Source organism: Arachis hypogaea, chromosome 13 (genome assembly GCF_003086295.3).
Source record: "Arachis hypogaea cultivar Tifrunner chromosome 13, arahy.Tifrunner.gnm2.J5K5, whole genome shotgun sequence".
In the NCBI taxonomy this organism is placed as follows: Eukaryota; Viridiplantae; Streptophyta; class Magnoliopsida; order Fabales; family Fabaceae; genus Arachis; species Arachis hypogaea.
The window spans coordinates 41,600,320-41,607,963 of NC_092048.1; the positions used below are offsets into that span (position 1 = coordinate 41,600,320).

The window sequence follows — 7,644 nt, forward strand, 5'->3', positions numbered from 1 at the left end:
GGAGAACAATGAAAGCAATGAAGATCAATAAGAAAGAACGCGAGAAGAGAAGAAGGTTTACGTTGAGCAAAGCTTTAGGTTGCAGCACTTTATATGTAGCGCATGTATGACAAATGAGTGAGGGGGGAGGAAAGCGCGTCTGACTAATATTGTTTGAATAACTTGGATGCATTTTTTATATGAATGTAGAGCATTATTGTTAAAATTAGCACATAATATACTAAAAATAATTGATTATTTATCTATAAATTTAAAAATCAAAATATAGTATAAAATATTATTTAATATTGTAAAATAGATAAATTTAAATTAGTATTCAAATAACACATTTTAATTAAAAATTATATTTACGTATATTGCAAATTTTATATTATTTACTATAATTATTATTTATGAAAATTTTGTAACCATTTAAACCGTAATCATTATTTTTTTTAAATATATATTACTTTCTCAAAATTTTAACCTAATTATTACGCTTTTGCTATTTCTAATAAATTTTGACAGTTATTTTGAATAATTATTTAATTTAATTAGTATTTTAATATAAATTTTGTTAATTATATTCCAAAAAACGTGTGTAATTATCATGAAATTTTTTTTTATATTTCTTGTGAACATCTTAGAATTGAAGGAGATTTTTTTTGGTCCGCTGCACCATACTTAATACATGCTTTATACATATAAAAAGTTAATGACTTTTTTCCATAAGTCTTGTAATTTATAAAATTTAGATATGTATTTTTAATTTTTATTTATAAATGTCGTCTGACCCAAAATAAATAGAATTTACAAAAACAAAAAAAAATAAAATAAAAATCTAACATCATTTTTATAATCGCTAATTAAATAAATATTTATTACATTTAATTACTAAATTCTTTCACGTGCATCAAGAAATAGAAAAAATAAAAAAATTCTGTAATTTATCAAAACAATGACCGATATTATCTTTAAGTTTTTTTTTTTAGACATTTGATAATTTTTCTATTGACAACAAATATATATAGGTGTAGAAGATTTTCTCCTTCTACACTATAGAATCCACCATTTATTAATTGTTGGCATTATCGAGATTGATCGAACCTAACAAAAATTTTCAATCAAAATCTAATAAACACGTGAATTAAATCCCAAATTTTTTTTAACAAAATCTTCTAAATCAAACCCTAACAAAATTTAATAAATTCCATAAACTTTCATAGTGATGACAGGTGCGAGAAAGGGCGGGAAAAGTGGGATAAGAGGCACACTACCAGAAATATGCTTTTTATCGTCAAAATTATCTGAGGATAATTACTGTTGAATTTATTGTAAGAATTTTTACCTGTAACATATAAAATTTGAATTTAGGGTTTTATTAGTGTCAAACACAAAAATATGATGGTAAATTCCATGCAAAATATGGTGCCAAGTGAAGATTTAATTGGCGCGAATATTACCGATAAAAAAATCGATGGTAAGACATGTAATTAAAATGCATCATTTTAACTAGATGAATTTTTTATTATTCTCAAAAAAATTTGATGGTATATCTGACGAAAAGATAAAGATAAATTTGAAATGAGTGTGTATTCTAAGAATATTTATGGGTCAGGTTGGTTCGACTTAGAAAAAAATGAGAACCAAATCGATTAAATTTTAATCGGTTTGGATTAGTTCAAATTTGTAATTTTAGTGAGTGGACTCGAATCAATCCGAACCAACTAAACCCAGACTGCATTAGTCTGGGTAATTGGATATTCGATTGAAAATGAAATTCAAAAAATTTAAAAGAAAAAATTATAAAAAATAAAAAATAATTTAAATACTATAAATATGCAATAATAATATTAAAAAATATTTATCATTGATTCCAACTTAAAAAATTATCATAATTTGAAAGACTTTAGGATTAAGATCGGAGATAAATTTGTATAATATTAGATTTTATTTAGGGTAAACAACCAAAAATAAATGCACATGAATAATTTTATTATTGACAAAAATGCACTCAAATTTTATTATCGAAAAAATACTCTCAAATAATTTTAAAATGCGACAAAAATATTCAAAAAGAATATTATTTTTTTGTAAGTGGCAAACGATTTTTATTTTTGACAAACCGCTTATATAACACCCTAACTTTTAGCACCTCATGATCGTACTAAAAGTCCTGGTGTTACCTACCTCTACTCCTTTAATTTCATACTATAATTAGTTTATATTGAGTCTTCGCAAATATAAACCGAGTTTTTAATTATGAAAACGAAAAGACTTTTATTTAAACCACATAGTCACATAATTATATCTACATAATAATAAATACATAGACTTATTCAATTTTTTCTCAAATATAAGTCCTGCCCATCTAAAGATCTCAAAGATGACAAACGACGAGGGTAAAATCTCAACTAAACTAACAAATAGAAAATACAACATATATATATATATATATATATATATATATATATATATATATATATATATATATATATATATATATATATATATATAAAGCTTTGTAGATCGGTCGCAGATCTGCGCCAAAGCTTTCTGAACCTATCACTGAAAAAGAAAAATATCTGTAGGGGGTGAGAACATCGTCTTCACAGATTCTCAATAGGGAAGGGAATACCATCAAAGCAAAGAGATACTTGCAAATAGAATCAATTTTATTATAAAACAGTCTATCTTTAAAATAACCTTTTGAAAAAGTTTTATGGAAAACTTACTTTGAAAAGTCGTAAAAAAAACTCCTTTAGTTTACGAATCAGTAAGGTGAATAATTTAAAGAAAAGAAAAGAACCAAGGACATGCCTAAGGGCTTCCTACCCCGCTTACCTCGCTCATTCCTATCCAACCAATACATAAATTAGAGTAACAAAGCAACCCCTAGTCCATCCTGCCTCAACCTCCATCACAACATATCAGAAAGAACCCTCAGTGTTACCACCATCAGCATGAGGGATCTCTTAGTTGTCAAATACAGATAAAATAATACAAAGCATACACAAATAGAGAGTATAGATAGAGCAATTAGATCAAATAGCAGATAGATACAATTACTCAATTAGGCAAACCAAGAACAAGATTCACACCCAAACAAAACACACAAATGCAAATGATGCATGCCTGCCCTATGGCTAATGAGCTCATCTGTCGGTTATACAGCCAAACCCGACATGTCCGGTAGCTAATCCTGGACAGTCCCTTCGTGCGCACATTCCTAAGAGTCTATGCATATAATTCTCAATCATTCAATTTTCATCTCATTGGGAAAATTTCTGGGGAGTTAAAGTGCCTGGTCACATCTTGTGACTTAGGGTCAACAGAATCTCAAATCTCAACCTGGAGCAAGTGGAGCCGACCCACTGTATCTACCTAGGAAAATTCAGGAATCAGATAAAGTTTTAAATCACATATCATTCTCAACCGGGAGTAAGTGGGGGTGAACCACTGCATCTACCCCAGGAGACTCAAACCGAACCCGGATCAAGTGAATCATCGCCACTGCCTCTACCCAGACAGGTATGTATATCAATCAGAATCATTTTCAATATCAATTTCACTATCACTTTTCATTATCCATCTCATTATCAATCTCATTCGCAATCTCATTATCAATCCCATTCTTAATCTCACTATCAATCTCATTCATACATTACTTCACATTTTGTTCGTCTTCCTCTAATTCACTAACCCAACTCTTTAGGTTTCGTTCTTAACTTCTCTATCCTTAATTTCACCGACTCTAGACTCGTACCAGAGTTTATAAAGATTTAGAAGGCTCGAAGAATGGTTAAAAACTTTAAAAATTCACTTTTCTAAAAAACAGGGTGGTCGCGTACACATGCACATGCTCGTGTACGCGTGAATGCAAATTTAACAGAATCGCGTACGCAGACCACCTTCGCGTACGCGGAAGGTTTAGGCATTGGGATTCGCTCGCGTACGCATGAGTGTTGGCAGTGGCCAACTTTCGCGTACGTACGATGAGTTCCACGTACGCATGGCATATCAGAATGTGAAAAAGTTGATCTGCTGTAAAAACCAATTTTTAAACCCAAATTTCAAATCTTTACAACTTTTTCCACAAATTCATTTTTCATCCATTCTTGAACCATTGAAAAGATCGATAAAAAAAATTTCATAGAAATCTAGTTTTGAAAAAATTTTCAACTCCGAGGACCGAGTTACGGCCCGCCGAAGTTGGCCAAAAATAAGTTTTTAACCAAAAACAGAAAATTTTATAGAAATGTTTAGATAAATTTTTAAAAAATACACACAAAAAATGGGATAAAAATTTGATCTCTATATTTTATTTTACTTTTTAAAATTATTATTAGTTGTTGACAAAAAATATATACTTAGCAAAAAATCTCCTAATTTTAAGGATAAAAATATCTTATTTTTCTAACCAAGCTTGCAAAAAAACACATCAAGATTTAATTTCTAAAGTATTTTTTGAGAGTAAATATTTATTAGGTTTAATTACTTTGTTGGTCCCTATAGTTTCATGAAATTTTCAATTAGGTCTCTATACTTTTTTTCCTTTTAATTGGGTCCCTATACGTTAATTTTTTTTTCAATTAAGTACTTGCCATAAGTATAACGTTTAAGATAATGAAATATTCTATTTAAAAAACGAATATTCTTATGAATTAATTAAAATAGCTAGTTGAACATACATTTATTTTTTTAAAATACCAAAAGAACCCCTGATATTTTATCCCCAAGAGGAAAACCCCTATCCAGCCCTTTTCGACCATCATCGCCAGTCATCACCAGCACCCAGACGATGCCCTTTTCAACCCTGCCGCCTCTCCGATGGCGCTTGACGACGATCTCAAGAGCGACGACCAGAATGCGCGCGGCGCCGTAGCTGCAAATCTGTCCCGCAAGAAAGCCACCCCTCCTCAACCCGCCAAGAAGCTCCTCATCAAGCTCCGCACAGGTTCCATACTCCTCAATTTTTGTCCTTTTTCCTTTTGAGGATTTTGTATAATTCGGGGGTGACGAATGGGTTGTTTTATTTGTGTTAAGGGCCTCACTTTAGTGAATTTCTTAGCTGCTTAGTTAACACTAGGGGTTTGAGTTATGTTAATGGCTTGTTCTTAATACAATTTTTGGGTTAGAAATTGAATCGAAGTTTGTTAATTGGTAATCATCTTATGGAGCAGATATATAAGATTTTGTTCATTGGTTACATTGATAATAAATAAACTTTGAGAAGCAAAACTGGAAGCCAGAGAACTCTTATTCATTTTCAGCATTGCAGCAATAAGCACAAGTTATAAGCTGAAAGCAAGATGTGTCCATCTGTCTATGCAGGAAAAAACTTTTCATTGCTTGCACGTACTCTATAATGTGTGCTAGCTTTCTCTGTAGTTTTATTGACATTTGCTGTTAACGAACCAAATGCCTCTTTCCTATGGCATGTTATATTCAATTTTGATGTAATACTTTTCAAAACACTGTTTGATAGTTCTACTTCTACTCACTGATTCTTTCGATCCTCATGATAATGATGATAAATCTTGTACAGGGTGTTTTGATTTAGGAAGAATACCAATAAGTTAGCTGTTACTAACCTCTATTGTTCTCTGCAATATATCCCCACTATGGGCCCATGTGTTGTTGTTGCCATATGGCAGAAACTATGACAGATTATATAAGGAAATTCTTAGTTAACCCACTGAATCTTCTTCTTTGATATAGATATCTGTATAATAGCAATATTAAGGGAGACTTGCATACAGAAATTAGTATAAAATCTTGCAAATGTAAAATAAAAAAGATATATGACTGGCCTGACAATTCAACAGGCATGGTCTCACCATTTGCTGACACAATAATAATTTGTTCAACCTGGTTTTTGTAGGTTCAGATCCAATTAAATCTAGTTTTTATGTAAAAGATACTAATATGATGTATCTATCAAGTATTAACCACTTCCATCCAGTTCTGTGCCTTGGCCTTCCATCCAATAAATTCTGGCTAACTAATAATATTTGTTTGTAGGCTGTGAGTGATATATGTTTTCTTAATCAACTGGAAAACATATCATTGATATGCTATGTCCACTCTGCAATTATAGGAATATTTTTCATGTCTTAGAATCATTGAATAGGGATTATAGGAATATCTTTCATTGAATATTTATAGTTTCACCGAATTTTCAAGTAAGTCTCTATATTTTTTTCTTTTCAATTAGGTCCCTAAGGGTATAAAAGTAATTTCACAATTTACTAACATTTTTTGATGTTTAACGTTAATAGGGACTAAATTGAAAAAAAATTAACGTATAGGGACCCAATTAAAAGAAAAAAAAGTATAGGGACCTAATTGAAAATTTCGCGAAACTATAGGGACCAACAGAGTAATTAAACCTATTTATTATTGGGAATTTTGGTCGCATTTTTAAATTATTTAAGGGTATTTTTGTCCATAATAAAAGTCGAGTGCATTTTGTCAATGACAAAATTATTTGGGTACATTTTTGGTGATTTTAATTTTTTAACTAATATTAAACTAATCGAGTTGGTTCGAATTCTGCGATCCTAGAACTAATATCCGAACCAATTAACGTTGGGTTTGATCGGATCTGACCCAATTGTACCCAATTACTTATCGAGTCCAAAACCAATATAATCAAATCAGATCGATTTTAGATGAGTAATTGGATTACTTGTACCCATAAACACCTTTAGTATATTCCCTTTACTAGAGACTCTAGCTTTCCCTATTCTCTCGCAACCCTAGCCACCCCCTCTCCTTCCGTCACCCTTCCAACCAATGATAGCTTTACTGACAGTTTTACCGACGCTATAAACATTAGTAAAACCATTGGTAAAATATGTTATTCTTGTAGTGCTTTCTTTGATCGTCAGAATTGAATGCCTCAATCTTAATTTTTTTTTTATTTAAAATTAGGGTTAATGATAACATGTATAACTTAATCTTTTAGTATCTAACACAAGTTTCATGCCATATATTTTTTTGTTATATATTTATAATATAGGTTGAGCATTCCATTAATGTTGGTTGTGGCAACATTGTTAAATAAAATTTTGTTGCTTAATTGGATACAAATTTTAAGATTGTGCTTATTTCTTTTGGATCTATTGAGAAGTTTCGTTCGGGGTATTTATGAAGCTGCCTTATTGATGTTTGGGATTGAGGTTGGTTCTTTTAACTATATTTTAAATTTTTTGAGTCATTTTGTATTTTATGTTTGATTTAATTTTTCTATAACAGATTTGTAGGATAGAAGTGGAAGAATGATATTTAGTAACTCCTTCTCAATTTTTTGTTCGCTAAAATTTTTACAATAATAAAGAGATAACACACTAGAATATATGATTGAGATTGGATATTGAATGTTTGCACGAAATTGTTATTTAAATTGATAATTTATTGATATTATTGATATTTTAATTTATTGATCTAATAAAAAATACTATTTGTAACATCCTACCACACAGAACCTTACGCTTAAGCTGTAAAGCAGAGGTGGCCAGGTATTACGACCTCCAAAAATAAAATATACATATATAATATACTAGAAATGATGTAATATTCGAGGAGTCTTGAAAGATGGTTAAATCAAAATCGTGAAAATTAAAAGCGCAACGTTCAAGAATAACGTTTACTAGCATAAGA

At 30.4% G+C, this 7,644-nt stretch overlaps 1 long non-coding RNA gene across 1 annotated transcript; it reads left to right on the forward strand.

Moving 5' to 3' along the window:
• The first annotated feature begins 4,710 nt into the window (after window positions 1–4,710).
• On the forward strand, window positions 4,711–5,454 carry LOC112738201 (uncharacterized). The gene is made up of 2 exons (XR_003169284.3): window positions 4,711–4,936; window positions 5,163–5,454. It is a non-coding gene; the product is annotated as an uncharacterized lncRNA (long non-coding RNA).
• The last annotated feature ends 2,190 nt before the right edge of the window (window positions 5,455–7,644 follow it).